General features: G+C 43.4%; 1 long non-coding RNA gene across 1 annotated transcript; it reads left to right on the forward strand.

Moving 5' to 3' along the window:
- Positions 1-1,746: 1,746 nt before the first annotated feature.
- Positions 1,747-4,813, forward strand: LOC134131251 (uncharacterized). The gene is made up of 3 exons (XR_009956647.1): positions 1,747-1,861; positions 2,696-2,767; positions 2,866-4,813. It is a non-coding gene; the product is annotated as an uncharacterized LOC134131251 (long non-coding RNA).
- The last annotated feature ends 13,277 nt before the right edge of the window (positions 4,814-18,090 follow it).

An 18,090-nucleotide genomic window follows, 5' to 3' on the forward strand; every position in this document is an offset into this window, starting at 1 on the left:
ATTTTTAATTTTGTGAAAAACACGTTTTTGCGAACTCCTCCCAGACGCTTGGTCCGATTCTTACGAAATCTTCGGCAAAATGATCGTTGGCTCGATGCGATCAAAAGTTATTGAAAGAATGTTGATATCTCATTTTTCAATAAAGTTATGGACCAATGAAGTTTGTAGGTTTGTGTCCTGAAAGTTCAAAGGCCTATAACTTTTTTTTTTTCTAACCGTCATTTTCACCAAATTTTGAGGACATGTTCACAATGAGTCCTAGAACATCCCCAAATTTTCCCAGAATATTTGAACATTAGGGGGCGCTGTGGTGATTCTGTGTATTTTTGGCCATTTCCTTCAATTTTTGCATTTACAAACGAACGAACTCCTCCGAGAGTTTAAATCCGATCCATTTCAAAATTTGGCAACTGGTTCCTGACACCCTTGGGGTCAAAAGTTATTAAAATCAAGAGTTTTCATAAAACTACCTGGGCGTGAGCTTGCGTGCAGTTTGGACAATTTTGGAAGATTTTTTTCCAAAATGTAAAATGGTATAACTCCAAGGAACATTGATATTTCTGGCTATAAATGTATATTCATGATGCTTGTGTAGGCCTTTAAGTAATGCCATGCAGTGATTTTCGAAAAAGTATAGCGCCACCTATTGGCTTAGGTCAATGCAAAGTTTGTACATTTACATGTCCATTTCCTAGCCCTTTAATCTGATCAACTTCAAATCTGGGAATATAAGACGTAAGACTGTGACGATGGCTCACAGTGAGAATTGGGAGTTTTGGACCAACTTTGTTGCTGTGACGACGCTATCTCCGCATGAAAGTTCAAGCACATCTTCTGAGCCTCGGCACACTCCAAAACTCTTGAAAACGTCTGTGAGTATTCTACGTGATGACCTTTACAGACCTGATGTGCAGTTTTGGATCAAAAGTGAAAAATTGCCTCCATTGCGCCCCCTGGAAGATTTTGACGAAGCCCCGCCCGCACCCTGTTTGACCGACAAGTCCGCTGATTTTTTACCAAATGTATTAAAGGGAGACTTAAAAAAGTCTCTGAGGAATTTTCTCTAAAACAAACAGGAAGGCAGTTATAATTTTTTTAGTGTGAATATTACCTCAATTTTTGGCGGAGAGTGACCAATCCTATTTCAATGACTTTTCGAATTCTCACATCCATCTGGAAGAATAGCTCAGTGAGTAAGGTGTTGGCCCCCCGATGCAATGGTCGTGAGATCGACTCCCGACGAAATCATACTTTTTTTTTTTTCTTCTTTTTTTAAACGTGTGTCCGGCTGATCTAACGGACAAAATGATTCAGTTTACTCTCCTTGCTGAGGTTATTAAATAACTGTACACGTTAGAGCAGCTGTGTCACACTCGTTTCAGCCACATACGGCTGCTGGGCACAGCTGCCATATGTGTGGAGCTGGAGGGAGGAGCTGGCGTTGCAGCCCGGTACGGTCTGGACGGTGCAGCCGTTCGCCAGCGTGTCGCGAGTTTGACACATCTAACCTAGAAAAATAACACGGACAGTTCAATATATTTACATCTGAATTTAAATACACGTATTCTGCCACATACGGGTGGAGATGCAAACACGTTTTGGGATTTTACTAGATGTTACGGGGAACTGTTACGTTAAAGAACTCAATTACCCAGCAGTCTTTGTTGACGGACATGCGCAGAGTAGAGGGCGGCTCGTAGTGTCGCGTGAGTTAATGCTGTTATCGCGAGAGGTCGCCATTGAAGCCCCGGCGTTGAACAGCTGCAGCTCGTATCAAGTCCGTATTTTATATTTTAAACTGCTAGCTACACACCTATGCTTAAATCCAAACGGACTAAACCAAGTGGAAACGCTTTGGTAGGTGAGTGATGGCTTTTTCCTTGTGCGTTCTTCAGTCTTACCCACTTAAATAGCGGGGATACTGTAAACATGCTAACACTAATTCGGTGCTATTAGCTGCTTAAGGGACGTCCCGTCACAAACATCTCTTTTTTTCCGCGTCTCCGGCTGATCTAACGAACAAAGTGGTTCAGATTACTCTATTTGCTGAGGTTATTGACTTAAATAACTACACTTTAGAGCAGATTTGTCACACTAATTTGAGTTTACTGCCGGCTGTGGCTGCTGTGCACTATTTAGCACAGCCCAGGGCAGCCTATGCTATGCTTGAAGAACATCAACTAGCATACGTATTTTGTTCCTGTAAAGCTAACTACGGTAGCTTCACGGGAATAAAAGACCCCTCTTCACGCTATTAGCGCCACTTTGTTTACGTTTCCGTGTGCCCTAAATAACTTGGCCCGATTGAATCACTTTATTTACACACTACTACTCGCAGCAGCTAACTAACTACTTTGTTGTTTAAAAGCGTCAGCTAAATGACACGTAATGTAATGTGCGTCTTCAATGCTTTTCAATGTTATATATTTATTTCCTTCACAATGAGCATGAATCTAACATTAAATGATATGATTAATATGCCCCTCATTCCAATGAAATAATATACACACGTCAAGCTCATTATGGAGTTGAAACAACAAATTACTAAACTGTAAACAGTTAATATAAGAGAAAAAAATATTGTTATCAAGATAAATGTTTTACAAAATGTGTGATTAACTAGTTAATTGTCTATAATCTGTTGACAGCCCTAATCGTATTCTGATAATACATGTTGGTGCTCAAATACTTTCAGATGCCACGTGCAAAGTCATGCCACCATCAATGGGAATGGCACATTGGACACGTGGCTTTCAACTCCAGCGAGGTGGGAAAGCATTTCTTTATGTATATTTTGTTCTGTCTGCATAATTGTAAAACACAGACACCCAACTAATTCTCTCCTTCCCCGACTCGGACACTCAGGTGGCGGCACGGATCTCTGCATGTCTGACTGACATCTCCCAGTGGATGTCCGCCCATCACCTGAAGATCAACCCCGACAAGACTGAACTACTTCTCTTCCCTGGAAAAAACTCGCCCACTCAGGACCTGACTGTTAACTTTGGCGAACACCGTTAACATCAGGAGAATACGACCCCTTCTCACTCAGAAGGCGGCGCAGGTACAGATTCAGGCTCTTGTCATCTCTCGCCTCGACTACTGTAACTCTCTGCTGGCGGGTCTCCCTGCTACCGCCATACGACCACTGCAGCTCATCCAGAATGCAGCAGCTCGACTGGTCTTCAACCTTCTGAAATACTCCCACACCACACCGCTTCTCCGTTCTCTTCATTGGTTACTAGTGGCTCCCCGCATCCAGTTCAAAGCATTGGTACTGACGTACCACGCTGTGAATGGATCGGGACCAGTCTACATCCGGGACATGGTTAAACCCTACATCCCAACCCACACACTCCGATCTGCATCTGCCACGCTGCTTGTTCCTCCCTCACTGAGAGAAAAGCACTCGACGAGATCGCGACTCTTTGCTGTCCTGGCTCCCAGATGGTGGAACGAGCTCTCTGATGACATCAGGACTGCAGAGAGCCTCTCCATCTTCCGTCGAAAACTCAAGACACACCTTTTTAGACTCTACCTTGACTAAAACACTAGCAAACCGTAGCACTAACAAATGGTAGCACTTAAATTGTACTTATAATGCCACTTATCTTTAACATGTTTTGAAACTGCTTAGTTAATGAAAAATGTACTTTCTTGTTACTTGTTCTTCTGAGTTTGTATCTCTATGTGGAAATGCACTTATTGTACGTCGCTTTGGATAAAAGCGTCAGCTAAATGACATGTAATGTAAAAGCCTTCTTCCTGTGTTCTTACAACAGCATTCCATTACATATCGATGTAATAATTTGGCCTTCTTTTTTTCTTCCAGCACACGGCACAGGTTGGCGTCACAATCATGGCAAAGTTGACTGGACCACAGCGGAAAATTATCCTTCCAGAGAAGAAGTTATTTACTTCTACAACGAATGGAAGAGTTACAACTTCCAGATGACAGCTCGCCGCTCATCCTTCTGGGCAACTTGAACATCCGACAGAACTTATGTGACCTACTGCGTTTTATTTTCTCCTTTAGCTGTCATTTAAGTATTAAAATTCGCTGTATTTTTGCAAGAGAGGCACCAATCCTATTTGAGTGACGTTTCGATTGTGAAATTGTATTGGACCATATAGGTCATCTGCAGAGCGTTGGCCCCTGGCGCAGTAAACCAGGGTTTGATTCTTGGCATGCACAAGACTCCTCATGTGACTTAAAATGAATCCAGAATGCAATATTTGTTCAGTATGCAAGGGCAGTGATTTATTTAGTCATGTTTGGTCATGTTTTGGTTTTTTTACATGACAATATGGTTTGGTACATGCTGAGTTAATGAATATACATTCTAAATTGCAATGTCCATATGTGAATAAGAGTTGTATACGTTTATCATAGTCAACATGGTGTGGAAATATCCCTTATGTAGTTGGTCAATGGGAACTATAGTAGGCCGTAATAACAGCTAAGGTAATTACAGGTGGATATTTCTGGGAATTAACCTTAAATGAGACTGCATTTATAATATCTAAGATATACAGGACAAGAAAAATGCACTGGATGTGTATATGTGTTGAATCAATTATACAGACGCAAACTGGAGAACGAGACAAGTGTTGCTGTGATACTTATTGTGGTCATCGTGCCCGAGACTTGTAACAATTACTCCGCAGGTCTTTTGCAGCGGGGCAACAGCCCGGCGTCGGTGGATTCCGTTCGCGAGGCCGCAGATTCGGGTTTGAATGGCAGCCCCGAGAGTGATTTGTTTAGTCTCTTTAGTCTTTTTTGACCCGCGAGCCCGGCCGACCGCCGCCCCACCCCGACGTGCGAGAATAGGCGAAGGCCCGTTCATCGCTGCTTGCAGCTTTAATTAGGGCCTGAGCCGACTGAAAGTCGGGCGAAAGCCCTATTGAAATTGCAAGAATTCTTCTTATTATTATTCTTATTATTTCACCACTTCAATCGCACTTTTGGGGCCTTTGCCATGTTCAAAAACTCTTGAATTTTTGCATGCGCTTCAGAAGTGCGAAAAATTTATATATTCTTGGGGTCGCGCAATTTGGCGATGAAAAGAAGTGCTCTCTAGCGCCCCCTAAAGTGCTGCCTCTGGGGACATTTTTGTCCACTTTTACGGATTGACTTGAAATTTTGCACACAGGTGCTCTTGGATGGGCTCTACAAAAAAGTCAATCATGGTATGCAAATGCGCCTACCGTTTTATGGCCGCCATTTTGAATTTTGTGAAAAACACGTTTTTGCGAACTCCTCCCAGACGCTTGGTCCGATTTTGACGAAATCTTCACCAAAATGATCATTGGCTCAATGCCATCAAAAGTTATTAAAAGCTTGTTGATATCTCATTGGGTTTTTAATTGATGGACCAATCAAGTTGTCGGGGGTGTGGCCTAAAAAGGAAAGACCAATAACTTAAAAAGTAAAAGGCCTGTCGCCACCAAATCTTTAGGACATGTTCACATTGGGTTGTAGAACTTCCCCTGAGAATTAAAATAAAATCGAACATTAGGGGGCGCTATGGTGATTTACTGTATTTTGGCCTTTTTTTCGCAATTTCCACCGTATTTTGGTTTTACAAACGAACGAACTCCTCCGAGAGTTTAAATCCGATCGATTTCAAAATCGGGCCAGTTGATCCTGACCCCCTTGGGGTCAAAAGTTATTAAAATCAAGAGTTTTCATAAAACTACCTGGGCGTGAGCTTGCGTGCAGTTTGGACGATTTTTGACGATTTTCCTCAAATATGTAAAATGGTATAACTCCAAGGAACATTGATATTTCTGGCTAGAAATTTTAATTCATGATGCTTGTGTAGGCCTATAAGTATTGCCATGAAAAGATTTTCGAAAAAGTATAGCGCCACCTATTGGCTTACGTCAATGCAAAGTTTCTACATTTACATGTCCATTTCCTAGCCCTTTAATCTGATCAACTTCAAATCTGGGAATATAAGACGTAAGACTGTGACGATGGCTCACAGTGAGAATTGGGAGTTTTGGACCAACTTTCTTGCTGTGACGACGTCATCTTCGCATGAAAGTTCAAGCACATCTTCTGAGCCTTGGCAAACTCCAAAACTCTTGGAAAGCTCATTGAGTGTCCTAGGTGATGACCTTTACAGACCTGATGTAGAGTTTTGGATCAAATGCTAAGAAATCCCTCCATTGCGCCCCCTGGAAGTTTTCGACGAAGCGGCGCCGGCACCATGTTTGACCTACAATTGTGGTGATTTTTTTAACAATTGTATTAAAGTGAGACTTCAAATAAAGTCTCTGACGACTATGCTCTAAAACAAACAGGAAGTCAGTTATAACCATATTAGTGTGAATATTCCCTGTAGTATTGCAAGAGAGTCACCAATCCTATTTGAAGGACGTTTCAAACCACTAAATTGTATCAGAGCAGATAGCTCATCTGCAGAGCGCTCGGCCCCCAGCGCTGGAGATGTGGGTTCGATTCCCAGCACGGCAGATCTTTTTATTTTCACCTCTATTTCGGTTTTGCACTTTGTACATCGCCTCAACCTATTTATTAAGACTCCTGATGTGACTTAAAATGTATTTAATGAATCCAGGATGTAATATTTGTTCAGTATGCAGGAGCAGTGATTTAATTTGTCATGTTTAGTTTTTTTACATGAGAATATGGTTCGGTACATGCTGAGTTAATGCGAACAGCTGACGTGGGGCGCTTGTGGTAGCGGGGCAGCTAACAGACACTTTAATATAATTACATCTATGGTTTAAATACTCGTATTCTGCCACATACTGGTGGAGATGCAAACACGTTTACTCTGCGATCTCCATAAACTGTCTCTGCTCTGCTCACTGAAGCAAAAGTCTCTGACGACTATGCTCTAAAACAAACAGGAAGTCAGCTATAATTTTTTTTAGTGTGAACACTCCCTGTAATTTTGCAAGAGAGTCACCAATCCTATTTGAGGGACGTTTCGAATTACTACATTGTATCAGAGCAGATAGCACATCTGTAGAGCACTCGGCCCCCGGCGCTGGAGATGCGGGTTCGATTCCAGGTGCGGAAGATCATTTTTTTTCACCTCTATTTCGGTTTTGCACTTTGTACATCGCCTCAACCTATTTATTAAGACTCCTGATGTGACTTGTCAACTTTTTGCAGGCCTTTTGCAGCTCGGCAGTAGCCTTGTCTTGGTGGATTCCGTTCATGAGACCACAGAGTAAGGTTTGAATGCCGGCCCCGAGAGTGATTTATTTTGTCTCCTTAGTCTCTTTTTGACCCGCGCGCCCGGCCGACCGCCGCCCCACCCCGACGTGCAAGGGGGCGAAGGCCCGTTCATCGCTGCTTGCAGCTTTAATTATTATTATTATTTCGCCACTTCGAACGCACTTTCGGGGACTTCATCATGTTCAAAAACTCTTGAATTTTTGCACGCGCATCAGAAGTGCGCAAAATTGACGTATGATTCGGGTCCCGCAATTAGAGGAGAGAAAAAAGAACTCTCTAGCGCCCCCCAAAGTGGCCGCAATGTTAATTTTTTTTTTTACTTTTACCGATCGACTTGGAACCTTTTCACACAGGTTCTCTTGGATGTGCTGTACACAAAAAAAATTATGGTATGCAAATGCGCCTACCGTTTTATGGCCGCCATTTTGAATTTTGTGAAAAACACGTTTTTGCGAACTCCTCCCAGACGCTTGGTCCGATTCTTACGAAATCTTCGGCAAAATGATCGTTGGCTCGATGCGATCAAAAGTTATTGAAAGAATGTTGATATCTCATTTTTCAATAAAGTTATGGACCAATGAAGTTTGTAGGTTTGTGTCCTGAAAGTTCAAAGGCCTATAACTTTTTTTTTTTCTAACCGTCATTTTCACCAAATTTTGAGGACATGTTCACAATGAGTCCTAGAACATCCCCAAATTTTCCCAGAATATTTGAACATTAGGGGGCGCTGTGGTGATTCTGTGTATTTTTGGCCATTTCCTTCAATTTTTGCATTTACAAACGAACGAACTCCTCCGAGAGTTTAAATCCGATCCATTTCAAAATTTGGCAACTGGTTCCTGACAGCCTTGGGGTCAAAAGTTATTAAAATCAAGAGTTTTCATAAAACCACCTGGGCGTGAGCTTGCGTGCAGTTTGGACAATTTTTGACGATTTTTTTCCAAAATGTAAAATGGTATAACTCCAAGGAACATTGATATTTCTGGCTATAAATGTATATTCATGATGCTTGTGTAGGCCTTTAAGTAATGCCATGCAGTGATTTTCGAAAAAGTATAGCGCCACCTATTGGCTTAGGTCAATGCAAAGTTTGTACATTTACATGTCCATTTCCCAGCCCTTTAATCTGATCAACTTCAAATCTGGGAATATAAGACGTAAGACTGTGACGATGGCTCACAGTGAGAATTGGGAGTTTTGGACCAACTTTGTGGCTGTGACGTCGCCATATTCGCATGAAAGTTCAAGCACATCTTCTGAGCCTCGGCACACTCCAAAACTCTTGAAAACCTCTGTGAGTATCCTACGTGATGACCTTTACAGACCTGATGTGCAGTTTTGGATCAAAAGTGAAAAATTGCCTCCATTGCGCCCCCTGGAAGATTTTGACGAAGCCCCGCCCGCACCCTGTTTGACCGACAAGTCCGCTGATTTTTTACCAAATGTATTAAAGGGAGACTTAAAAAAGTCTCTGAGGAATTTTCTCTAAAACAAACAGGAAGGCAGTTATAATTTTTTTAGTGTGAATATTACCTGAATTTTTGGCGGAGAGTGACCAATCCTATTTCAGTGAGTTTTCGAATTCTCAAAGCCATCAGAGGGTTTAGCTCTCCTGGTAAGAGACCGCCCCCCGATCCTATGGTCGTGAGATCGAGTCCCGACGAAATCATACTTTTTTTTTTGTTACTTCTTTTTTTAAACGCGTGTCCGGCTGATCTAACGGACAAAATGATTCAGGTAACTCTCCTTGCTGAGGTTTTTAAATAACTGTACACTTAGAGCAGCTGTGTCACACTCGTGCTGGGCACAGCTGCCGTATGTGTGGAGCTGGAGGGGGAGACGTGAGTGACCTGGCGTTTGCCAGCTCTAACGTAATGTATTTCTGTTCAAAGTAACCGCTATTCATGTTTTGCACTTTGTACATCGCCCTTTCTTAATTAATTAGACTCCTGATGTGACTTCAATTGTGTTTATTGAACAATGCTGCAAAATATAGTCCCCAAAGATCGCACTCTCCGCCATTTTGTATTGCGTAATCACAGTGAGCTGGTGGCTCCGTTGGGAAGCAACATACGGGTGGAGATGCAAACACGTTTTGTGATATTACGGGTTACTGTTAAGCAGTGGCGGCTGGTGATGGAAAAAGTAGGGGGGGCTGAGGGAGATTTCTGCCGTTTATTTATTACATTAACACCAAAGTAACGACTTAAAAACAAATAGCATCTAATGTAATTATTATGAATTTAGAATGTCCTTGTAGATTTCAAATATTGTTCTTTCAAAGACAAGGTCATACCAAGTCATACACATCATATTAGGAAACCAAGTCATACAAGGTGAACTTATAATTGCTGTAATTTGCGTCAATATTCAATATACACAAAGAGGCAAATAGTCGCTGTTATTACATGGAGTAACCACTAGATGAAGAAGACTGTGCATTACCAATTGTAATGGTGAGCAAGTCAATAAAAATTATTTACATTGTCTCCAGTGTTCACATAAATCGTACAGCAAACCACCTCTAAGACAGACACACAAAAAAAACATAAAACTCCTCCAGAGACACAACAGCATCTCCTCTGCTCCTCCAGGGACACAACAGCATCTCCTCTGCACCTCCAGGGACACAACAGCATCTCCTCTGCTCCTCCAGAGACACAACAGCATCTCCTCTGCTCCTCCAGGGACACAACAGCATCTCTGGAGGAGCAGAGGAGATGCTGAGTGCCTGGAGGAGCAGAGGAGATGCTGAGTGCTTGGAGGAGCAGATAAGATGCTGAGTGCTTGGAGGAGCAGATGAGATGGTGAGTGCTTGGAGTAGCAGATGAGATGAAATGTTTCATGTCCTGAACACCGTTTTCACACCAGACTCGATCGGTCGCTGCGGTTTTAAAAAGCAAACAAGGGAAGCAAAACAGCGAGTTAGTTACTCCACAGCCGGTTAGCCACGGCTTCCTAGTGTACCATGTCCGCGAAAAGCCTCTAGTGTACGACGCTTCCTTGTCTTTCACCTGCTGTCTGATGTTAATTTGTGGCTGGTCCGGTCCCATTTCTTTTATTTTTTGTTTTTCAGCCAGTGGTCTTCTTTCAAACGGAGTTTGAAGAAGAGATTGCACGGTCAATATGGTGTGGAAATGTCTCATGTAGTTGGTCAATTGGAACTATATTAGGCAGTAATAACAGCTATGGTTTTTATCTTAAAACAAAAAAGGATAACTCTGTTGGACAACTACTCAATTGTCTTGACGACATATAGGCCTGGATGGCTTGGAACTTTTTTAATTTTAATGACTTGGGTCAATGCAAAGTTTCTACATGGCTTAACTGATTCAAACTGAACTTACCGATATATTAAGCCCTGGAGGAAGAGTGTATCTTAGTCAATGTATTATTAATTATTTCATTCAGCAAAGCTCTCTTCAGGAAGACAGCCACTTCGTCATCCAGCGGGTTTGGTTAAAAAGTTAACATATCTTGATGGAGCAAAAGAGGTGGGGTTAGCTGTCGTCCTTCTACCTCGACTAAACCAAGGTGTGAATTAACCTTGATTGAGACTGCGTCTATAAGATATACAGGACAAGAAAAATGCACTGGATGTAAACTGTACGTGTGTTGAATCAATTATACGGACGCAAACTGGAGAACGAGACGAGCGTTTGCTGTGATTCTTGCGCTTCAGACTCTACCTTTATTTTACAGGAATGCATCTTTTTGTTATCGTGGTCATCGTGCCCGAGACCCGTAATGATTACTCTGCAGGTCTTTTGCAGCGGGGCAACAGCCCGGCGTCGGTGGATTCCGTTCGCGAGGCCGCAGATTCGGGTTTGAATGGCAGCCCCGAGAATGATTTGTTTAGTCTCTTTAGTCTTTTTTGACCCGCGAGCCCGGCCGACCGCCGCCCCACCCCGACGTGCGAGAATAGGCGAAGGCCCGTTCATCGCTGCTTGCAGCTTTAATTAGGGCCTGAGCCGACTGCAAGTCGGGCGAAAGCCCTATTGAAATTGCAAGAATTCTTCTTCTTCTTTTTATTATTTCGCCACTTCGAACGCACTTTCGGGGACTTCATCATGTTCAAAAACTCTTGAATTTTTGCACGCGCATCAGAAGTGCGCAAAATTGACGTATGATTGGGGTCCCGCAATTAGAGGAGAAAAAAAAGATCTCTCTAGCGCCCCCCAAAGTGGCCGCAATGTTAATTTTTTTTTTTACTTTTACCGATCGACTTGAAACCTTTTCACACAAGTTCTCTTGGATGTGCTGTACACAAAAAAAATTATGGTATGCAAATGCGCCTACCGTTTTATGGCCGCCATTTTGAATTTTGTGAAAAACACGTTTTTGCGAACTCCTCCCAGACGCTTGGTCCGATTCTTACGAAATCTTCGGCAAAATGATCGTTGGCTCGATGCGATCAAAAGTTATTGAAAGAATGTTGATATCTCATTTTTCAATAAAGTTATGGACCAATGAAGTTTGTAGGTTTGTGTCCTGAAAATTCAAAGGCCTATAACTTTTTTTTTTTCTAACCGTCATTTTCACCAAATTTTGAGGACATGTTCACATTGAGTCCTAGAACATCCCCAAATTTTCCCAGAATATTTGAACATTAGGGGGCGCTGTGGTGATTCTGTGTATTTTTGGCCATTTCCTTCAATTTTTGCATTTACAAACGAACGAACTCCTCCGAGAGTTTAAATCCGATCCATTTCAAAATCTGGCAACTGGTTCCTGACACCCTTGGGGTCAAAAGTTATTAAAATCAAGAGTTTTCATAAAACTACCTGGGCGTGAGCGTGCGTGCAGTTTGGACAATTTTGGAAGATTTTTTTCCAGAACGGAAAATGGTATAACTCCAAGGAACATTGATATTTCTGGCTATAAATGTATATTCATGATGCTTGTGTAGGCCTTTAAGTAATGCCATGCAGTGATTTTCGAAAAAGTATAGCGCCACCTATTGGCTTAGGTCAATGCAAAGTTTGTACATTTACATGTCCATTTCCTAGCCCTTTAATCTGATCAACTTCAAATCTGGGAATATAAGACGTAAGACTGTGACGATGGCTCACAGTGAGAATTGGGAGTTTTGGACCAACTTTGTTGCTGTGACGACGCTATCTCCGCATGAAAGTTCAAGCACATCTTCTGAGCCTCGGCACACTCCAAAACTCTTGAAAACCTCTGTGAGTATTCTACGTGATGACCTTTACAGACCTGATGTGCAGTTTTGGATCAAAAGTGAAAAATTGCCTCCATTGCGCCCCCTGGAAGATTTTGACGAAGCCCCGCCCGCACCCTGTTTGACCGACAAGTCCGCTGATTTTTTACCAAATGTATTAAAGGGAGACTTAAAAAAGTCTCTGAGGAATTTTCTCTAAAACAAACAGGAAGGCAGTTATAATTTTTTTAGTGTGAATATTCCCTGTATTTTTGGCGGAGAGTGACCAATCCTATTTCAGTGACTTTTCGAATTCTCAAACCCATCAGAGGGTTTAGCTCTCCTGGTAAGAAACCGCCCCCCGATCCTATGGTCGTGAGATCGAGTCCCGACGAAATTTTTTTTGTTACTTCTTTTTTTAAACGCGTGTCCGGCTGATCTAACGGACAAAATGATTCAGGTAACTCTCCTTGCTGAGGTTTTTAAATAACTGTACACTTAGAGCAGCTGTGTCACACTCGTTTCAGCCACATACGGCTGCTGGGCACAGCTGCCGTATGTGTGGAGCTGGGGGAGACGTGAGTGACCTGGCGTTTGCCAGCTCTAACGTAATGTATTTCTGTTCAAAGTAACCGCTATTCATGTTTTGCACTTTGTACATCGCCCTTACTTAATTAATTAGACTCCTGATGTGACTTCAATTGTGTTTATTGAACAATGCTGCAAAATATAGTCCCCAAAAATCGCACTCTCCGCCATTTTGTATTGCGTAATCACAGTGAGCTGGTGGCTCCGTTGGGAAGCAACATACGGGTGGAGATGCAAACACGTTTTGTGATATTACGGGTTACTGTTAAGGTAAATAACTCCATCACCCAGCGTTCCCTAGTCTGTGTTGAAGGACATGCGCAGAGCAGCGCGCGGCAGACCCCGGGGGTAGCATTACAGCGGACTGTGCTAGTTTAGCAAAGTATAGCTCGTGGAGTGCTAGGCGGGGTCTCCTCGCTAGCTAGTGAAGTGTTTAGCTAACTTTAGAAACGTTATTAGCTCGTCACCAACGCCGAAGGCTTCACCGCGAACGCAAACGGCAGCCAGCCGCCTTGCCTCTACAGCCAGTGATGTGCCCGGAGCTCAACGGCTTTCTCCCCCCTCTCTCTCCCACGCCACTAACAGACGTTTGTGAGTATTGGCCACAAGTGCCACAAGTGACGCCACCTTGTCCACCCACAGCAACGGGGCCAGCAAGTGTGACTCCTTTTTTTTTAACAGAACGGGCAGAACCGTGAGCTGCGAGTGGACATAATACTGAGGACGCAGTGTGAACAACATTGGACATTATTGTATACAAGGATCTCTTCGTTATGGGTAGTCTTGAATGATGTTAATTCATGTTTTCCTGCATTCAGTTAAGAGCAACAGTGTTAAGCTTGGCCTGTCGTTTGCCGCATCCATGGCTCTATGTTGCTAATGACTGTCACACACATTGGAATGCATGGATGTTGTTACGGGGGATTTATCTGTTGTGTTCTGGTTAATGAGTTAGAATAACTCTCAATTGAGCAGGACCGGTGTGCCCCTGTTAAAGCTTTAACTTAATGTATTTCTGTTCAAAGTAAGCTCTATTCAGGTTATGGACTTTAATAACACTCCTCATGTAACTTTACATGTCTTTAATGAATACAGGATGTAATATTTGTTCAGTATGCAGGGGCAGTATCTTTCATTTGTCATGTTGTACATATTTTGTTTTTTTACATGAGAATATGCTTCGGTACATGCTGAGTTAATGAATATACATTCTAAAGTGCAATGTTCATATGTGAATAAGAGTTGTATACGTTTTATGATAGTCAATATGGTGTGGAAATGTTTCATGTAGTTGGTCAATTGGAACTATATTAGGCAGTAATAACAGCTATGGTTTTTATCTTAAAACAAAAAAGGATAACTCTGTTGGACAACTACTCAATTGTCTTGACGACATATAGGCCTGGATGGCTTGGAACTTTTTTAATTTTAATGACTTGGGTCAATGCAAAGTTTCTACATGGCTTAACTGATTCAAACTGAACTTACCAATATATTAAGCCCTGGAGGAAGAGCGTATCTTAGTCAATGTATTATTAATTATTTCATTCAGCAAAGCTCTCTTCAGGAAGACAGCCACTTCGTCATCCAGCGGGTTTGGTTAAAAAGTTAACATATCTTGATGGAGCAAAAGAGGTGGGGTTAGCTGTCGTCCTTGTACCTCGACTAAACCAAGGTGTGAATTAACCTTGATTGAGACTGCGTCTATAAGATATACAGGACAAGAAAAATGCACTGGATGTAAACTGTACGTGTGTTGAATCAATTATACGGACGCAAACTGGAGAACGAGACGAGCGTTTGCTGTGATTCTTGCGCTTCAGACTCTACCTTTATTTTACAGGAATGCATCTTTTTGTTATCGTGGTCATCGTGCCCGAGACCCCTAACGATTACTCCGCAGGTCTTTTGCAGCGGGGCAACAGCCCGGCGTCGGTGGATTCCGTTCGCGAGGCCGCAGATTCAGGTTTGAATGGCAGCCCCGAGAGTGATTTGTTTAGTCTCTTTAGTCTTTTTTGACCCGCGAGCCCGGCCGACCGCCGCCCCACCCCGACGTGCGAGAATAGGCGAAGGCCCGTTCATCGCTGCTTGCAGCTTTAATTGGAGTTTGAAGTTGTGTAAACAGGACTAAATGGCAGGGAAGTGCTGAAGATCTGAGAGAAACTCTGATCAAAGGCACCTTTACATGCAGCCGGTGTCAGTGTAGGTGTGTATTTGTGTGTGTGTGTGTGTGTGTGTGTGTGTGTGTTTGCGTGTGGCTATGACAGACATAGATCTCTCTGGTGTGGTTCCTTCGGAGGCCCTGTTGCATTTTGACAGCCTCTGTTTGCACAACACCTCATAGGACTCCTCTCGCTGGACCGAGGCCTCCATTTGTTCTGTAATAAGTGTAAAAAAAAAAAAAAAAGCAGATCCGAAGCTGACATTTTAAAGAAACACTAGAAACACATCAATGGGGACGGTGAATGGACAAATTACTCTGCTTCACCTAACTGGACAAGCGGTATGTGAGTGATGGACATGTTCCCAGGTAAAGGCTTTGTGAGTTAAAGACACCTTTATCCTTGACACCTCTTGAGCAAACAAAGAAAGGGGGAGAGAGAAGAAAGAGGGAGGGGGGGGGAAAGAGAGGCAGGCTGAGGGGGTTGAGCTCGCCTGCTCAGCCAGAGCCTTTGAAAACCCTTTCAACAAAAAGAAACGGGGCAAAGTAAATGTCTGTCCAGGAAGTCCCAACTCTGGAGCGTTTTTTTTTTTGCAGATTATTGTTCGAGATGACATTGCATGAGAGCTTTTTTTGGGGGGGGGGGGGGCTGGGATGCTTCCATTGCAGTCCAATCCCGAGGTTAGAGGGACCACCCATTAGCCTTGCCTGAAGAAATGCCCATTCAGTCTATTCACAGACCCGCCTGTCTCCCCGGGCCCGGGGATGGTGGCTTGGGTGTGGGGAGGGTGGAAGGGTTCCCAAAAGCAGAGATCTGCTGAATCGAGTCTGGTTGCCGTGGGCTGCCGAACGGGCTGGACCACGCTAATTCAGAGGCGGGGAGGGGGGTGGGGGGGTCTCCTGCTGAAGAAGAGAGCACAGAATTGATTCGCCACTCAGGTCCGCTACAGCTAAACAGCTAAAACCTCATGGGCCAGGCTCGCCCGAGAGGAAAGGTTAGCGGTAGGGTGGGGGGGCCGCATCTCGTGCATGGTGGTGACAGTGACATTGACAATGGTGAGGGGAGGGGGGGAGCGGCAATGTGACAGCAAGCAGCTGTGTGGGAGGTGACAGTTGGGTGAGGAGCCAGGTTGAGTCTCGAGAGCCTCTGCTAACAGGCTCCTCGGACCCGAGCGTTGGAGTCGAAGGGGCGGGCTTTATTCCCAAAGCCAAGCCGTCTTTTCGATGTAAAAGCACGCAGTCGTACATGTCCCCCTCCCTGGGTATTAGGAACATTAGAAGGGAATGTTTGCGTCTCACTTGTTTATCAACGTCTGTGATGAGTGCTGCGGGATTGAAGGGCAGCCCGTGGCAGAGCCCCCATGACGGCAGCAGATAGGATCAGGCCCACCTGAGTTCAGACTTCAGATGTGTCTGCTCCACATTATTGCTCCCGGGCATCTGACAATGTGGCTCGCATTAAAGTAAAACTGGGCAGCGGTGGGATCGGAAATTGATTCAGATAGTTTGCAATGAAGGGAATGAACTAATCACTTAGCGATTCATCAGTTGCGGCGAACTCCCCGAGAGTGACTCACAAGCAGACCCCCTGAGTGACCATTTTATTGGGCGTCCTAAAATACAGAACACCCGTTGACAGATTAAAAGGCTTTTGGAGATTTCTTTTTCTTTAATAGCTGGCACAGGGCCGAATCACCTTCCAGGTTTGTGTTACGGCCATTGCAGCTGAGAGTGTATTGGGCTGAGCCACTTTAAACTCACTTTGGTGATCAATGCGGCACAGGGGAACTGGTCACATGGTAGAAAAGCAATTTGTCGTATATACCAAGTTGTTTAGTGGCATACATTTCTACTAAGTTCTACCTGCAATGACTGTTCTTTATGTACTGACCTAGAGGCAAATGGCACTTCAACTTTGGCTCATAATTGTACCTTCCAGACAGAATTCTATTGAGCACTCTTTTGTTTCTACAGATTTCACAATACTATAGTATATAGTATACTATACACTATAGACATGCAAGGACAATTTGACAATATTTTATACTTCATTTTCAATGACATTTGTAGACCTGACATTTTCTGACCCAATATGTTTTTTTACATTTATTTTCAAAACTTTTTTGACCTTTTTTCAACCTGAAATATTTTTAAGGTTTTCTTCAAACAATTTTTTCTAATAGCACACATTTTTCAGCTGCTTAAATGCAATATTGGTCGAAAGAAAAGTTTCTACGGATGTGGACAAAATCTTTACATAAATGATGAAGATTTCATCAGGACAACCAACAAGAAGAATCCACCTCCTGCAGATAGTGCTAACCTTCACCTAGAGATAAGACGCATGGAGTCAAAGACCTAAAGTTGGGACACAGTAAAATCAACACATGCACACAGTCTGGACGCTACACTTATACTTATACATATGGAATATAGGCATATTCACATTCTTCATGCAACATGTATAAGCTGCAGCAGAAAAGATGCTGCACAGCGGCAACTTCATCGAGATTCAATCATGACTGGAATGAACTGCAAGGTCAGCAAGTGCACGTGAAAAAAAAAAAAAAAACCTTGTGTGGCACAGTGAACGCTACATGCCAGCACAGCAGAAATATCTTGCTTTAAAATAGCCTGTCTCATCCCAGAAGAGTCTCACAACACAGAACACCTCCCTTCTCCTTGTGCTTGATGGGGCCCAGGGAAGGAAGCCCCCAGAATGCTTATAACTCCCCCCCGCCACCGCCATTCAACGACACTCTGGTTCATATTTTTGTGGAGGGTCCATTGACTTTCTCCTTTTCAGTCTTCCTTTTAATCCCTGGGTCTGTGTCCTCCGTGGCTCTCTACAGAGGGGCTATTATTCGGGGCCTTATTACTGCGCCCCTCGCGGCTTATCTCCTTCCTGGTGACAGTCTTTTCAAGCCTCTCCCTAATGACCTGGGGAAGCTCACATGCTCAACTTCC

The sequence above is a fragment of the Pungitius pungitius genome, chromosome 6 (assembly GCF_949316345.1).
Source record: "Pungitius pungitius chromosome 6, fPunPun2.1, whole genome shotgun sequence".
In the NCBI taxonomy this organism is placed as follows: domain Eukaryota; kingdom Metazoa; phylum Chordata; class Actinopteri; order Perciformes; family Gasterosteidae; genus Pungitius; species Pungitius pungitius.